Below are 17,688 nucleotides of genomic sequence, written 5' to 3' on the forward strand. Positions count from 1 at the left end.
CTTGTTCAGGACATAATAAGTGAGTTGGGAAGAAATAGTCGGGGGTAGAAAGGAGTAGAGGAAATCCTCAGGGGACAAAGCGTAGCCTGAGAGGTAGGTGGAGGTTAGGAACCTACACTCATTTTACTCCACTTTACTCCACAAGTGGTCCTGCACTAGCCATTTTACACATATTACTCATCATCCTCCCTGCAAAGCAGAAATTGGTTTGCCCCATTTTATGGCTGGGGAGACTGAGGCTCATCAAGATTAAGTAGCTTGTCCAAGGTCACCCTGTTAGAGAAGCCAGACAAGGACACAGAGAAGGAGCCCACTGAGGGGTAGAAAAACAGGTTCCTAACATGGAAGTCAAGGAAGGGGAGGGGGCTTGGCGTTTTGCTTACCAATGTCCCCACACCAGGGCTCACACAGAAAATATCTGTATGGCACATAGAGGGTAAATAGAGAGGCTGATCTTCACTGGAAGTGATTTGCCCTCCAGACTCCCCTGATTCTACAAGGCTGTTCCCAGTTCTGAAGTAATCAATATCTCAGCACAGCATTAAGCAGGGGTGATATTGAAAACATCTAACAACCGTACACCCAGGTACCCACCCATAAGAGCAGAAGCCCCCTCCCACGCCAAAGATCCTTCTGTTACATAATGAGGAGGTCCATCTTGGGGTCGTAGACCAGGGGCTTGGGCAGCCAGGTGGAGGAAAGGGACACATGGGGGACTCTGGCAGTGGTTTGAAAATATTTCTATATTTTAATCACCCATATGACTGAATGGTGCATCCCAGTCCTGCCTATAACCAATCTCCAGCATACTCGTGTGCCGTGACATACCAGCTGGGACCAGTGGCTCAGAATTTGGCTAAATAGTATATTTGACCTGGCAGAGGAGTGGGTCTAGCGGGATGGTGGCTGGTAAAGCAGAGCTATTAGGCTCGGCGATTTGGAGGTCAATGGTGGCCTTTAAGAGAGCAATTTCTGCAGTGTTATGGGTGTGGAAACCAGATTGCTAGTGGTTGGGACTGAGTGGGAGGTGAGGAAGTAGAGGCGGTGAGCGTATAATACTTTTTCGAGAAGTTTAGCTGTGAAAGGAGGGTGGAAGGTGGGATGGAAGCTCAGGAGAAATCAGAGTGGAGGAAAGAATTTCTTGGGGGTGGGAAATGCTTGGGTGTAAGCCAGAGCGAAGCAGCCAGAGTAGAGAGAAAACAAGAAGAGGGGAGGGGAGAGGCAGGAAGTGATCAGGCATGAGCCCTGGAAAGAGGAAGGGGTCCTTCTTCTGTAGAGACCAGAGGAAATGAACAAAGAAAAGGAGATGACAGATATTTTGAGGTGGAGGGAAATGATATGTGGTCTGGACCGTGTAAATTGAGTGGTACAGAGAGAGGAAGTGGAATTTGAGGGGAGAGGGAGGTTGGGGCAGCCCCCCAGGGATGAGACTGGCAGTCTGCCAGGGGATGAACATGGGTATTTCAGGCAGAAGTGAGGCCCATTGTTCTCATTATGCTGTGGTGGGAACTCAGGGAGGTCATGGGACTTTGTCCTGCAATCTGTCAGCCTGAGACCAACAGAAAGAACCAGCATGTGTGTGCTCTAGGATTTTGGGTAGTTGGGAGAGAGTGGGGGCATACTGAGAGTGAAGTGAGCTTTGAGTCTTTGTGAAAGACGGATTGTGAGGTCCTAGGGAAGCGGGCTGTTGAGGGTGGGTAGGGGTTATTGATGGGGACTGGGTTACTTGCTCTGAAGGAGAACTGGGATTCATTCAATAGACGTAAAGTGGGAGCTAGATAAGAACATGTAGCCAAGAGCAAAGAAGAAAATGAAGTTCCATGTGTTGAAATTTGCCTGTTGGCAGGAGACCTACATGTACGCTCCCTTGTACCACTGGGGTTTGGACACCTGAAAAACTCATTTCCAAAACTCCCTTGCCAGCTAGATTCTGCATAGGATTCACTGACGGGAAGCACTCAAGTGAGATTAGAAGGCATGAAGAGGCTGGAAGCTACTGTCTGCTTGTGGCAATAGCATTATCGGGGGTGTGGGCTCTGGGGTTTCTGGCCAGTGTCCACAGTGGCTCCCCTCGTGTCAGGGAGTGCAGGATCCTGGGATCCGGGCATTTCCCCCGCTTTCACTCTTTCAGCTCTATGAGCAGTAATGGGTTTTAGAAGTTCCCAGTCTCTGGTAATGGCACCTTCTCTTTTTTGCTTTTTAAAATTCAACCAACCCCTTTGATACACATTTCCTGTTTTAAATTCCCCTCTGTTTGAAATACCTGGGGTGATTTCTCTTTTCCAGATGAGACAGTTTTACCTGTTGGAAAGCACAGGATGCGCCTGGGCATACGATGTGGATGACTGAAGTAAAGAGGAGGTGAAGGACTTGGGATGGGGAGGTCTGAGGTCAAATAACTGAGAGGTCAGGGAGTGAAAGGCCCAGAGTAAGCTGAGGCTAGAGAGGAGCTCTCACACCCTCCTAGGGACTCTGAATTCTATTGGGATAATGGGCTATTCCCCTAAACGTTCCCAACTTTCATTCATCTAGAGCACTATTGTTACCCCTGCCTCACCGAGTTAACATCCTCTTCTGTACCCCATGGGTTCCACTGACTCATCAAACTATGGTATGCTGTTATCCATTCTCCCTGCTACTCCTCCCTAATCTATGTCCTCTTCATAGTTTTCCCACCTCCCCAAGTCCCCAGGAATGTATTTTGTCCCCAGATTTTGAAAGTCTCATTTCTGAATATAATTTCTTAATCTGGAGCCCGTGGGGATTCTAAGGGTTAGAATTTGCACAGTTAATTTCACATGTATGTGCATGCTCTATTTTTTTTTTTCTGAGAGAGAGAGAAAGAGGCTATCAAATTTATCACACTTTCAAAGGGATCCATGTTCCCTTCACCTTGGGTGTGATTCTAGGAAGAAAAAGAACAGTCACTGGTGAGTCTTAGGAACTTAATTTGCTCAAGGTCTCTAACTTTTTCTGTGACCTTGAAAAAGTCATTTTCACTCCCTGGGCCTCAGTTTCTTCATCTGTAAAATGGAGACAATAATTCCTACCTTGCAGGACTATTATTAGAAATAATATAAAAGCCAGCATGGTGCTTGGCATGAGTAACTTTTAATAAAAGGCAGGTATTCGAATTGAGCTAGTTTGAGTTCTTCCAGAAACAGTCCTTTACTAGGGATTTAAGTTCAAGTATTTGATTTGGGAGGTGACCTGGAAAATGTCAGTGGGGGATGGGAAGTGAAAAAAGAAGGGGAAAAACTCAATAAAACAGGTATTTTCAGTTGGAGCTCATTCCATGGGGGTCTCTGGGATACAGGATGAAGAACACTGAATTGTCCCCTCCAGGCATGAGGGAGTGGAGTATTTATCGCCATACTTGCTATCTATTATTGGTTGAGGGCTTCCAGGGACATTAACTCTCCAGCACACCTGGCTCTCTTGGCCAGGAAAAACCTGCAGGCATAAAGGCATAAAGTTTCAGGTGTTTATAATAGCAACTTAGTTGTATAAAGGTGAGTGCTCGATAGATAATAGCCACAGTGACTAATATGAAGCCTTCCCCTATCCCCACGATTGGCTTTGATAGATTCCCCACTCCCTGACCCATTAGCCTTTAGCTTGTCCTCTTTGCTCTGTGATGGACTAGCATTATAGTATCCTGTGCACGCATGTCTGTCTCTCCAAGAGGACTCAAAGCTCTTTGAAGGCAGGGGTTGTATCTCACCCTAGTCCTCTGATACCAGGATTTGACATAGTGGCTGATACAAAGTGGAAATACCTGGTATATGTTTATAATGAGTTAAATGCCCTTAGAGTAGCTGTTTGGAGGTTTCTGATGACCCCACTCTGCCAGAGGGGTGGCACCATTAGGCATTCCACACACACGGTAGGAGATTTATGTCCCCTGCTGTTTCTGTGGCAGGTGCCTTTATCGCAGCGTGTATGGTTCCTGAATCATTTGCCAAGGGATTCATGTCTCAATATTTTAATCTCCAAAGTGATGATATTAGAAATTCAATTTTAAAAAGGAGCTGTTTAGGGTGTCAGCACGTTATGATAATTATCTGGGAGGATTCCACCCCCCCCCCCCCCCCCCGCTTCTTCTTGAACTGCACTAGTAAGCTCTTTTTCACCTCAATACAAAGAATGGGAAGAATACGAACTATTTATATGTGTGTCCCCCACCCCCACCCTCATCTTCATCTGCCATCCCCATCCTGCCAACACATGGGGAGTGTACTCTGTTCCCTGGAGCACATGCCTGAATAAGCCTGATTGCTTTCCTGTATTTCTTTATAAAACTTTAAACATTCATTGCGCCATCAAATTAAATGGGATTCTTTGGCTGTCATTCTTTTCAACCACTGAGTTCTTTTCTCCAGTACCTGTCCTACCATCATTTGAAGCCTCTGGAGACTCGTCATTTATCTAACATTGTCCCCTATAAACCTGGCTCCCAATCAAGTGAGAACGATGCTAGTGGAAACAGAAGGGTGGGGCTTGTTGCTGAGGCCAGGAAATCCGTTGGAGATTTTGGGGGACAGCAGGGAAAGACTAGCTGTTTCTCCTGGGTCAAAGGAGATTTGAGGATGAATGGCCACACAGAAGAAGACAGAATGGAGTGGGCCGAAAGTGAAATGGAAACCACACAACAGGTCTGTGTCAGCCTTCCTTCTTCCCTCTTTACCAAGTTTAAGGTCAGAATTCACGATTTCAATATCCCTGGGCCAGAAACAGGGAGCTGGGTTAGATGCTATTTGGAAGGCCCTTCCAGCCACTCAAGTCATTAAAGTTCTTTGTCCGGCAGTGATAGAAGCTTAACGAGAAAGGCCTAATGGGACTCTCCAGGAGAAATTGAGGGGGGGAAATGTGAATATGCAAATCCGGCTGAATATTATGTATAGCATTGTGTTAAATTTCAAAGCAATACATTATATTTTAATCTACGTCCTCTGCCTGTGCGGTCCCTTAACAGGGGAATAGATCAGCGAGCAGCGGACTAACGTGCCAGGGACTGGGTCACAGTCTCTGTGCTGTAGGCATTTATAACCAGCCTGAGGTTGGATAACGCACCGCGCAGGGCGAAGCCCGGCGCTGCGGCGGCGGCGGCGGCGGCGGGACCGGCGCGCGGCCGGGTGCAGGGGGCGGGGCGGGGGGGCACTGCCGGCGGGCACTGCGGCAGAGCGCGCTGCGGGGCCGCCCACCGTTGCTTAATTCACCGCAGTGCGGGACGCGGGAGTTCGCCCCGCAGCAGGCCGGGTGCTTCAGGAGCACGCGGTGCTGGGCAGCGCATTGAGCGCTTCGGAATCGTAGGCACGTCCCTGAGGAACAGGACCTGGACCACGAAGACTGCACGCTCAATGGGGAAAGCCTAGGTGACAGACACCCCCCCAGCTCAAGTACCAGGTCACGGCGTGGAATCGCATAAGGCCCGCCTTCATACAGGGCCTCAACTATTTTTCATTTGCAAAGCGAATTTGTTCCATATGCTGGGAAAGGACCTTCGGCGTCCTGGTCTCCTATGAATCTGTTACTTATAAATGCAAAAGGTGCCCTAAAAACAGTGGTTCTCAGACCTGCCTGGCCATCAGTACCAACTGTGGAGAGAGAGAAAATGCATATTCTCAGGCCCAACTGTGAAGTCCTGATTCTGCTGGCCTGGCTTAGGACAAGGAGAATGTGTATTTTTAACATGCATCTTGGTTGACCCTTATGCACTAGCTCAGAGGAGTTTGAGATACTGCATTTGGAATAACTCTCCGATTTTTTGATTTTCTGATCTAACATGACCCCTCTGCCCTTATATCCTCCATCCTCACATCTGTGCAACACACACACACACAGAGGCATCCCTGTGGACAAATAACTCTTTCTCAAAACTTTAAAGTACTCATTAAGTTCCAGGGAAACCTTGGTTTTCTCAAAGATAAACAATCTCTAAGACAAAGGAGTTGTTCTCAAAGAGGTCCTAGTCTAACAGGGAAGACAGACAGGCAGACAGCTAACTGTAGTGCAGAGTGATAAGGGCCCCAGTCAGGATATATGGCAGAGTGTGGCAGAAGCACAGATGTGCAGGCTGTGTGCCCATACAGTGGGGCAGATGGCTGTCACCCTTGGGCAGGGTGTCACTCTCACGGACCTGCTGCATGAGTTTTTCATGCATAGTTTCCTCGGTGTCATGGACAGCTCTCCATCTGCGTGGTACACAGCACACCGCCAAGTAGAATGATAATTGTTCTGCTCACTCATCATGGAATCTCAGGCGACACCTGACTTGCTGTAAGATCTTCCTCCATCTAGTCTTCTGCATCACAGTCTTTCTGTGTATCTTCTCCTCTTTGTCCTCCTCTTTCCCCAAGGTTCTCCCTCTCTCCCTTCCTATCCACGTCTCCACTCTGGTGCCCACCCCCCAAAACAAATAATGTCTTTTTCCCCTAATCCCATTCTTTGTCCCTACCCACCAGATGTCATCTGTGCTGAAGGTGGTTTTGTAGCTGCTGCTAGTGAGGGAGGTCCTTGAAGAGACAGAGTTGGATTGTTCATCATAACGCATTACGGTGAGGGTGGGACGAGGTTTGACTCCAGCACAGTGACCCTTGGGCTAACTTGGTGCTGAGGTGGTAGGATTGGCAAAGCAGGATTCAGGTACCAATCAAAGACCTTAGCAGTAACTGCAACCATACTGGCTCAGCATTAGTCACAGCTTCCTCTTGCCCAGAGGTCCATGCACAAGACTCCTTCACTCCTTGGCAAATGCTGAGTCCTTCCATCCTCCACCCCGATTGTTTGTCTTGATTTCTCTCCTTTGCTGACCTGCCACTTGGTATCCCACTACTGCTCTGCCCTTCTCTCTTCTCATGGACCTGATGCTTTGGTCATTGCTATCAGTGCTGTACATGCTACAAACATATCTAATTCTGAATATCCAAACTCTTCCCTTTCATCCAAGACATCACTCGGATGGAAACCCTCTTCTCAAGCTGTCAGTTTCTCAGGGTTCATGCAAGTCCATGTGTGTGATTAGAAGGCATAGGCCCTTATCCCTATTCTGACAGGTTTTTTTCTCCCCAACAAAGTCATTGTGTTACTCCTTTGAATGTACTTGATTTCTAAGTCAAGCCAGTTTTCACCAATGATGACTGCTTTCATAAAATAATGAATTTTATTTTGGAATGAATATTTCTGTAGCTGCTCAGTTATAAGCAAAGTTTCTGATTTGAGCCCTACACACATAGCATCCAGGTTTCCCCATTTTTTCCCCAGACCATGATTTATATTTGGCTTCCTTGCTGGGACTGTCTTGGAACATGCTTCTCAAACTTTAGTGGTTCCTTCTCCCTGGGTATCAGCTGATCTGGTTTGTTGTCTGATACTCCAAAGCAGAAGTCTCATCTAGAGCCGAGCGTATGCCCCCCACAGAACTCAGTGTACTCGCATCACTACAAACTCCCAGTGTTGTGTCCCACCGTCACATTGGCCTCCTTGGATACAGAAGCTAGTTCAGATCCAGCTCCAATTTCCTAGTCCCCTCCCTATGCTGTAACATGGACTAATGGACAGTCTACTGGAGGAATTAGACATGTCCCCATCAGTTCCCTCAGCTCCAGCCCAACCCAGCACTTCCCTTGCCCACTTGCCCACTGCATTTAATTATCATGACTACTCTTCAAGGTATTAGTGTTCTTTCTTTGCAGGTGTGGAAGTTGAAACTCACAGAGGTTGAATAACTTGCCTGTGACTATAACCCAGGATATCAGCCTTCTTTATCCAGGAAAGTGTCTCAGAATGTGTGAGCTTTTAGCTTTTAGCTTTAGAGACATTCCAACTAAAAAGAACTCTTTCCTTACTAGTCCTTCCAAGATGGATGGTTCTTCACACTCTTGGTTTGGCCAAAGGAAGTCATAGAATGTTAAGGACTTTAAATATGCATGGCAAATGCCTTCAGGACCCTGCCCATGTCCTCTCAGCACTCACTGGTTCTGTCTGCTGAGAGTCTCTTATCGCAAGCACCTGCGTCTCCCTGCCTGGGGACTTTGTCTACAGTGAGAACATGCTTGCCCCTGCCCCAAAGAGAAGGCTGTAAATGCTAGGAATTTAACACTCGGAGAGAAGCGTCCGATCAATGACAAATTGGAATTTCGTGATTAATTACCTTGTCACCCCTCATGAGGGACAATTCTGAAATATATACCCTACATCATCTTCCCAAAGTTCCCGGTAGGATTGGACCCCAGTTGTCCACGGTGGTAAACTGCTCATACAGACCTTATGTTGGCTTCTTTCCCTGTCTCACTTCCTGATTCTGCTACTGGTACTTCCTGGGCTCACCTCCCAAATAAACTACTTGCACTTGAATTCTAGACTCAGTGTCTGCTTCTAGGGGAAGCCAGGCTAAGACAATCAGCTTGGAATATTAGAGGTCACCTGGCTCAACCATCTCGTGAGTAAATTAATTGCCAGAGAGGGAGATGACCTGCACAGGGTCACACCTGGTAGAGCTGGGCTGGAACCACAAATGTCTCCAACTCTTAGTCCAGCTCCCATTCCCTTCTGGAATCCCCTCCTGCAACCCCTGGCAGCCATGTATCACTGGGAATGCTCCACCAGGAATTGGTGTTACTGGTTGGGAAGTGGAGTAAGGATGGTAGGGAAAGAACGAATGAGTACAGACAAGCCTGAAGTCCCTAAATATCATTATGATTCACCCCTCTACTTTGTCTGTCATCAATTCACACCATTCTGCCTCCCTGGCCAGCTATGGGCAGCAGGAATCTGCTGCCTTGACCCAGGTTAATTACACAGTTCTCCTGAGACTTTGGAACCAAAAAGGTTAAAACAAGATTTGCATCTGGCAGGCTGTTGTATGCCTTTTCCACACAGCCACTGGTGCTGCCGAATGCTGGTCTTGGTGCTGGAAGCTGGGTTGGCCTGGATTGAGCTAGATTAGACTGCTGGGGGTTAGGGGTTCAGAACATCATCAGAGCTAAGCAGGAGCTTTGTAACCGTTTATATCGCCTCCCTCGTGGTATGGGGGGAGATGTGAGACCCAGAGGGCAGATGGAAGTGCTCCATTGGCATGATTATACCTGCTATTTAAGAAGATCAAATATAACTTGGCTTTGATTATTTCTGTCAATGGAAGAGAAGAGGAAACTCATAGAATTCCAAATAGCATGTATTACAAAATAATTTCTATTTCGAGTGTAGAGGTAATCCAAAGCCATTTTGTGGGGAGGGAAGGGGTTGCAGGTGTACCTTTGTAATCATGTTGAGCCCTGCTGAATGAGGCAAGAGGGAGAAAGAGAAGGTAGGGAGAAAAGTCAGGAGGTAGCCAGCCTAGGTTAATTAAGGATGCACTGTGGATAGTCTACATGGGGGAAAACTACAAACAATTCCACAAATACAAATGTTATTTCCTTCACCGGTCTTTATAACATTGCACTACACACGCACACGCACACACACACACACACACACACACACACACACACACACACACAGCATGGCTTTACAAGCATCATATCTACCACCTCTTTCCAGAACCTCCAGCATCCTCCTCTCCCTGTTAGTCTGCCACATGCGTTCTGAAATCCTTCATCTTTGGCCCATCCAACCATCTTCCCCTATCCATCTGCTGCTGAGCCCCGGGGAGAAAATGTGCATATTGAACTGGGACTAGAGTTTGGATCTCATGCCTCAGTCTAGCTCCTTCCCCTCCTTGGGGCTTGGGCTTGGGTAATCTCCTTTTACCACTCTCTGTGGTAGCCGTCCTAACTTTCCTCAGCTTTTCTTTAAACTTTCCCAGTTTTCTCTCAGTGGATGACAAGCCTTCCCTGTTAGCAATGAATAATCAGGCTTTTAGGCGTGGATCCCTTCAACCTCATTAAGAATCCATCTGCTCTCAGAATTATCCGTTTCTTCTTTCTTTCTCTCATGAAGGAGGAAGTGTTCTTCTGCCCAAGGAAAACCCTTCTATCTATGACATAGAACCTTTCTCCTTCTATCTCTGTGAGGAAATTTTCACATCAATAAAGCACTCTCTCCCCATTTACCTCTCCCTTCTACTGACCCTTACCTCTCAGTGCAGAAGTTTCAAGTTTCTGCCATTTTATAAAGCCCCCTTCTAGCTAATCATCTCCTCTCTCACCTTCCTTTATAAGTGAAATTTTCTTTAAAAAGTAACCTATATTTCTGTTACCCCAATAATCCCTCAGCTCACTGCATTCTGGATTTTAGCTAAATCACGTCACTGAAACCACCTTTGTTTAGGACTCCAGTGACCTCCTAATTGTCATGTCCAGTGGACCACTCCCTTACAACCCTTTTCTTAGTTTCTCCTTACCACTTCACATTTTTGAGTAGCTTAAAAAAATCATTCTTCTTCCTTCATATTTGTGACCACAGTGCCTTTTCTCCTCCTTCTTGGATCACATCTTCTCAGTCTCTTGAGCACTCCTTGAAGATTTTGGTGTTCCCAGGGATCCTTTCCCTGACCCTCTCTACTTCTCCCTCTATGCATTCTCCCTGGGGAAACCCACCCATGCTCCTGGGCTTCCCTCCTGAGCTAATTGCTCCCAAATGTACAGCCCAGCACAGCCCTCTGCTCTGAATCAGACATAAATATCCAAAGTCTTTATGAACACCTTCATTGGATGCCCACAAGCACCTTAAACTCATCCTATCCTCCATAGAAATTATCACCCTTTCCTCCTAAAGGTGGCTTTCTTCCTCTTATTTTCTATAGCAAAGAACTTGAGTCACCCTTGACTCCACCCCTCACCGTCCTTATACCTTCCTCTACTAGTATTCCATAGGTTATGGATCTGTACTTACCTGACATCTAGTCTCATGGCAACTTAACACACACACTTGTTCATTTGCTGGTTAAGCTTTTTCACTTGATTTTTAGGTGCTGGCATATGTAGTTTTCTGTCTGTCCTTGTTTCATTCTTAGTAAAATACAACTCTAAGCAGGGAGAAGGCAAGCTATCATCAGTCATTTACACTTTAGTATGAATGAGTTTTCTGATAGGAGAATACGGTAAGGGACACAGCAGGGAAGCCTGAGTGCCTTAGAAGGTAGCTAATTGGAGAATAAAGAGATACTCTCAGGTACAGAACCAGGTAGCTGGAGCACCTGAGCCAACTCTGCTCCTAATTTTGTCCCAGCCTTGGCATGCAGGGTTCACTAGCTTCAGATTACAAGAAGCTTGTTATTGCTTCACATCTATCTTAGGCCTGACCCATCTGTGTCTGGCTCCCACTGACTGCTGCACTTGGGGAGACTTGAAGATTTAGGATAGAGTTGTCTGCTCTGTAAACATAAGCTATATTTTTCCTCCTCTCTCTCTTTCTCTCTTGCTTTTACTTAGCCAGAATGTAATTAAATTTGAATTGCAGCCAAAGCCGATTTGTGAGACAAGCATTTGGTTAGTGATATCAAGCCAACCAGGTTAAAAAAAAAAACTCAGCAAAACTTCAAAAGGCCAATAATCACATTGTGATTGAAATTCAGGCCTTTTCTTCTTATCCCCTCTCCTATTAACTCGGACAAGAGCTAGAATTCCCCTTGGGACCCTCGGTTCATTGCATTTTGCAGATGGGTCTAGGTGTCTATGTGCACACAGCACAGAGGGAATGGCCACAGCATCCCCCCCAGCCATAGTCGAGGGGCTCTTGTCTGACTAACAGATTCCAGGAGATGAGAAGAGGACTAGATTTAGCACAATTAGAGGGTTAGGGAACTGGGATAGAGACCATGATGGAGGGATGATGAAGGAGCAGGGATGAAGGATGGGATGGTTGGAACATCAAATTCTGGAACATGAGGATAGAATATAAGAAACAAAATGAGATTAAAGTTAGAGGGCAGGTCTTTGAAGATCATTCATTTATGAAATAACAGATTCTTAAGGTTGGAAATGACCTCAAATGGCATCTATTCTAACACCCTTTGTCCATTTTACTGATGTGGAAACTGAGGCCCAAGAAGGAAATTGGCTTACTCAAGGTCACCAGTGGTATCCATTCAATCACCAACACACAGTGATGTGCCCTGTGCTGTGCCTGATACTCTGGGAGCTTCCAAGCTGTGTTAAGGTACAGTCTCTCCCTTCCTGGGATGTGACACCTGAGTGACAATGAACACCCTCCCCAGGTCCCTGGACCCTCAGCTTTCTGTGATCTGCAGCACACCTGCTTCAGGTTAGCTGTGACCCTGGCCCTTCCTTGCCCAGATCTTCCCAGAATCACTTTTGATGGGCTCACTGAGTAGAGGTGGAGACTGGCAGGAGTGAATGTGTGTGTGTGTAAATGTGCCATGCAAGCAGGAGCGCACTGGCCATGTCTCATTACCTCTAAAGACCAGAAAGAAAGGGTCAATAGGATATTTATTACTTTGGGTTCTCCATGCCTCTGCTGCTCTTCCGTAATATGGCCAGCTCTTCATAACTCTCGTCTGTGGGCATGTCAGGTAGCTCTCCACTACCTACCAGTGGGGGCTGTAGGTAAGCCCTGAAAGGCAGAGGGGATGCTAGTGCTTCCCCAGCAGAGCATGTATAATTTCTATGGTCACTTGGTAGATGGATGGAGGGATGGGTGGATAGATGGATGGATAGATAGAAGGATCAATGAACAATGGGCAATGAATGAGGAAACTGAATCCCTGAAAAGGGAAATAACCTACCTAAGCCACATAGTTAGTTTTGGGCAGAATTGGGACTAAAATGCAGGCCTTCTGACTCCTAGCCTAGTGTTTCCACATGGCCTCCACAGCACTGAGAGAGGCCTTGAAAGGCAGAGGCAGACATAGGGATGAACCAGAGAATGACTAACTTCTTGGTTAAAACGAGCTCAACACCCTTGCTCAAAGTCTCTCAGAATTTAAGAGCAAAGAGCATCAAATCTAGAGACCAGAGACATGGGTTCGAGTCTAGGTTCTGATGTTGGGTGTACAAGTCGAATTTCCTCTTTCAATCTCAGTTTCCTTATTTGTAAGATGGATTATATTTTGCTATATGGTATTCAGAGGGCTCTGAGCCCTGGTATTTTAAAATCTCATCATTCTAGATGCCAGTGGACACCCAAATCTCATTAATTCATTTAGTCAACAAATAATAATTGCAATAATAAAAATAATCATGGTGACTGCTGTATTTTCCAGCTGGATGAGATGTTTGGCTAGGAGGCTTTTCCTCCCTGTTGCTATTTGGGGGAATTCAGAGCTAAATATAGCCCAGTGCCAGGCATTCCAAGCACCATCATCCCAAATTGGGAAATACATTTGCACCTCCTATCAACAGTCCTGTGGCAGACATGCTGACAACTCTGGCAAAGATGCAAGAAGACTGTTTCCTCCCATGAAAAACATCCATGTCTGCCTCCTGGAAAAAACAGCCCAGAGATTCTGTGGAAAAAAACTGATGGCAGGAGAAGGGGGAGGCGTAGGGATGTAGGTAAGGGTCAAGCCTGGCCCTCAGGAGGACTGGCATATAATCACTACTATTTATTGAACACCTACTATGGGCCAGACTGTGTGCTAAGTAATTTACACATGTTACTTCTATCCTTATGGCAACCTTGAAAAATAATCTCTCAAGGCCACATAGCTTGAAAGTAACAGAGAAGAGATATGCATCTTTGGCTGTCTCAACCCCAGGGCCATGTATCATCCACTGCATTGCACAGCCTTTCTGCAGTTCCTTCCTTCTCTCCTTCCTAGAGCACTAGTGGATGCTTAACTGCGTTTCTGACCCAGTACTAAATATACAAAGGTAAGTAAGACTCTGTTCTTGCTCCCAAAGACCTCCCAGTTAATGCTTCACAGATGACATTAACTGATCATCAAAATATAGCGTGACACAAACAATAACAAAGATAAATACAGAGTGAGGTGGGAACATAGACTAGGGGTGGAAGGACACACTCCAGAAAGGAAGCAAAGTTTGCGTTGAAACATAAAGGGTGACCAGCATTTCACATGCTGTGGTGGCACGACATGGCAATTGGCAGAACGAGCGGAGGGACAAAGGCAGTGAGCACTGGGAGAGCGTGCTGGGTCTGCGGGTCAGCACCCGGGGTAAGGTGGAGTCTTGCCTCCTCTGTGGCACACCAGCTCCACTCCCAACATCAAGTGGCACTAGGAGCGCACGGAAGGAGCAGCGCTAGCCCAAGGCACCCAAAATTAAGAGCACTCCTTCCTGCTTTACAAAGTGAGGGAATCATGGAGTCCAGTGCCTGGAAGACCTCAAGTCCTAGATTCAGGGATTAAAAAATAACACGCAGGAACCTGGGTGGTGGCCCAGAGCCAGAATAATCCAAGAAAACTCCTCCCCATCCCTTGGCCTTCAAGCCACGCTCTGCAGCCCTGGCATCTGAGCCAGGCAGTGTCTCCAGGGAGTCCAAACTGTTCCAATTGCAAGTGACTGCCGCCTTGGGCTCCTGGAGCCTCCCCGCAGCAGGCAGCACTTGGGCGACGGACACAATGTCTCACTGAGTAGCATCAGTTCCTTCCTCCTCCCTCCTCGGCCACCATCTTCCTCTGCCCTCCTCCGCAGCCTCCTGTGGCATGTCCTCATTTGCCCTTCTACCCCATCATTTCCTCCTCCTTCTGCCTGACCGCTCCCCATCCTCTCACTTCTTGCCTCAGTCCCCCCTCATTCTTCCCCAGCACTCTCTCCAGCCTTAGCTTCGAGATGTCAGAAAATAAAACAAGCCACTTTTTATGCTTTGTTCCTAAACCTGAGCCAATAAAATGCTCCTTTCATTTGAGAAGGGAAAGCAATAACTCAGGCATTAGCAGGGAGCACGACACACTTATCTGTAGTCCTCGTCGAGCTGTATGGGGGCCGGCTCCTCCCGCATCCAAGCCTGCTCCCGGATAAGCCAGCAGCCAGCATCGGGTGCAAGATGCAGGAAACAGCCCTGAGGGGAGTACAAGCAGCAGGCTGTGACCTGACACCAGGTCCCCTGCCTGTCACACCTGGCCCCTCCCCTTGGGATGTTGTTGAGTCCCTCCACTTGGCCAGGACCTTAAGACAGTCTCCATCATCCCTCCACAAAGAGTCTTCAAATAGCCTGAGCCCTGCTCAGGGGTGGCTTTCACGGCAGGGCCAGACCAGCCCTGCCTTCTACCCAACATGTGACAAACTGTCATGAGCAGAGAATTCCCAGTCCTAGGGCAGACCTCTTTCCTGGCCTTGGGGATTCCAAGTTTGATGGAGCAGCTGACGTTCATCATCTCAGAGCTTCCTGTCTGATGGGATCAGTACAAGCTCTCCCCTCAAGGAGTTCCCAAGTTAACAGCTTACTCCCCTCAATGCTTAAGAAGACTAGAGGGGTGATGCAGTAGGGGGAGAGAGAAAGCACATGGTCTTTGGAGTTTGGGGTGCTGCTGACTTAAGTAAATCCCAGCTCCAAGCTTAACTGACATGGTCATCCGTAAACTGGGACTTCTTTTCCTCTCTTCCTAGCAACTGAATCCCGAGGAGGATCATGGATAGCTTTAGCTGTCACGCCCTCTAACACTCCCTTGGCAGGACCACGAACATGTTTGCCTACAACTCCTCGTGGTCTCTGCCTTTGTGGCCATTTCTGCCAGTCCCTTTCCTCCGAGACCCCTACCCGACCCCGTGACTCTCATGTCAATCTCCGCCTCTCAGACTCTCTATAGAGTAACAATAACAACGTCCTTTTATAGAGGGTCATGCTGGGCACTAGTTGCTTGACAAAATCTCAATCCTTACTTCTTGATTTTAGATCCATTCTCCTTCTGGGAATTTCCATGTTGATTGCCTAAGGTAAATTCCACTTCCCTGCCATTCTCACGCCTGGCCCAGACTGGCTGCACATTCTGGGTGCCCCATTACCGGGATGTAAGTTGAGTGAACACTTACAACCAAATGTTGCAATTTGTTAACCCACCCAGAACAGTCAACCAACAGTCTCCCTGGGCCTCTTATCCAGCTTAGCATCTCAACTCCCGAAGCCCAAAGTGCCCCGCAGTGAGTTCATTTTTTGAGTCCTTTATTATTAGGTTACAAATCCATTTTCCAGATGGTGTTGCTAGCACAAGGAAAGCCTGGGACACTGGCTCAAGGCCACCTACCATCCTGCACAAAGAAATATGGTGAATGTCTCAGGGCTTGTGGATGCAGTGGTGGAAGCCGTCATGGAAAGGGCTGGGGGCCCCACCCAGCCAGCCTGGCAAGTAGAGGGCCCCTGTGACCACGCCTGCCAGTGAGTGTGCAGCCCCTCTCCCGTACCCCAGCCACCAAGTTGGCTGTGCCTTGAAGCTCTGATCCAGGCTGCTGCAGTGGTCAGAGGAGAAGCCAGAGAGTCGGGCCCAGCGTGGAGCCAACATGACTGTCGCACTGCTGCCAGGGACTCTGAGGAGCTATGAAGCTGGCTGCCAAGTAGTTAGGGCCACTCTTTGAGGAGGGCCGGCATGGCAGTCCCCTTCTCTGAACAACTGCTCAGAACACTGAGTGACCCAGGCTAGGGTGGCCCTGTGGCTTCTCAGATTCCTCTGCTGAAGGGCTAGTTAGAGGGGACAGTGCCCATCACCATCTCTCCCTCAGTCTCCAGAACAGCCTGGGGTGGGGGGAGGGAGGGGAGTAAGCAGTTCTTAGCTGGAGATTTCTGGATCCTTCAGACAGGCTCCATGCCCCACCCCCAGGTGAGAACATCAGCTCTACCACCCCTGCTTCCCCTGGGATCCCCCAGGCTGGGGGCCTGTCTGCCTTAACCCAGAAGTAGGGGGTCAGCAATGTCCTAGCCCTCTGGAGGACCCAGGAGAGCTGTAGGGTAACCAGTTATCCCAATTTGCCTGGGACTGAGATGGGGGGCAGGTTCCTGGGATGTGGCATTTTCAGGGCTAAAACTGGCACAGTTCTAGGCAAACCAGAATCAGCTGATCACTCTAGAGAACTTCCCTGCACCACCTGTTACGGGTCCCTGGCTCCTGGTTCCCATCTTCCTTCTTGTTCTCTCAACATCTCTCTGGATTAAGTTTCTTGTTTAGCATTTATCCCAGCATAAAGGATTAAGGGGAACCTATTAGAGAAATGGACGAATAGATACTATCCCCATGGCCACAGCCTACAAACACTGAAACCAAGCAATGCTGGCTTGCAGAGCACCCACGAGAGAGATGTGATGGAAAGGAGGGGGAGTTAGCTGTTTTCCAGGGAAGCAAGCCCTCTGACCAAGGGGCTGGCACCTATGGCATTGACCATAGCTTTATGAAAGTTGCCCCTGCTCACCCAGAGGACCTCGAAGTGAAGACCTGGCTGTGAAGAAGGATGTCATGGGGTTGGGAGCTTCAGTGAGCTGGTGTGGAAAGATAAGCCTTCTCACCCGTTGCATGATGTATCTTCTCCCTCCACCCTTGTTCACCCACAGCTCCTGGAACACTCTCTCTTTCCCTTTGTTGGTTTTTCTGCTGTTCTCAGCTAATCTCAGAGCTCACCTCTGCCAGGAGGTCTGCAGAGAGAAGAGGTTCCAATGAGTTTCCGCTAGTCTTTATTCCACTTCAGGTAAGATGCACAGACATCCTTGACTAAGGGGTCCCATTCCAATTCCAAAGTTGCTGAAGTATATGTGTCTTCAAACCTGGACTTCCCATGGAGGGACAGAACTCCTGAGGACAAGGCCTTGGGCTCAGCTGAACAGATGTGTCAACTCCTCAAA

This window comes from Camelus ferus, chromosome 20, assembly GCF_009834535.1.
Source record: "Camelus ferus isolate YT-003-E chromosome 20, BCGSAC_Cfer_1.0, whole genome shotgun sequence".
NCBI classification, from domain to species: domain Eukaryota; kingdom Metazoa; phylum Chordata; class Mammalia; order Artiodactyla; family Camelidae; genus Camelus; species Camelus ferus.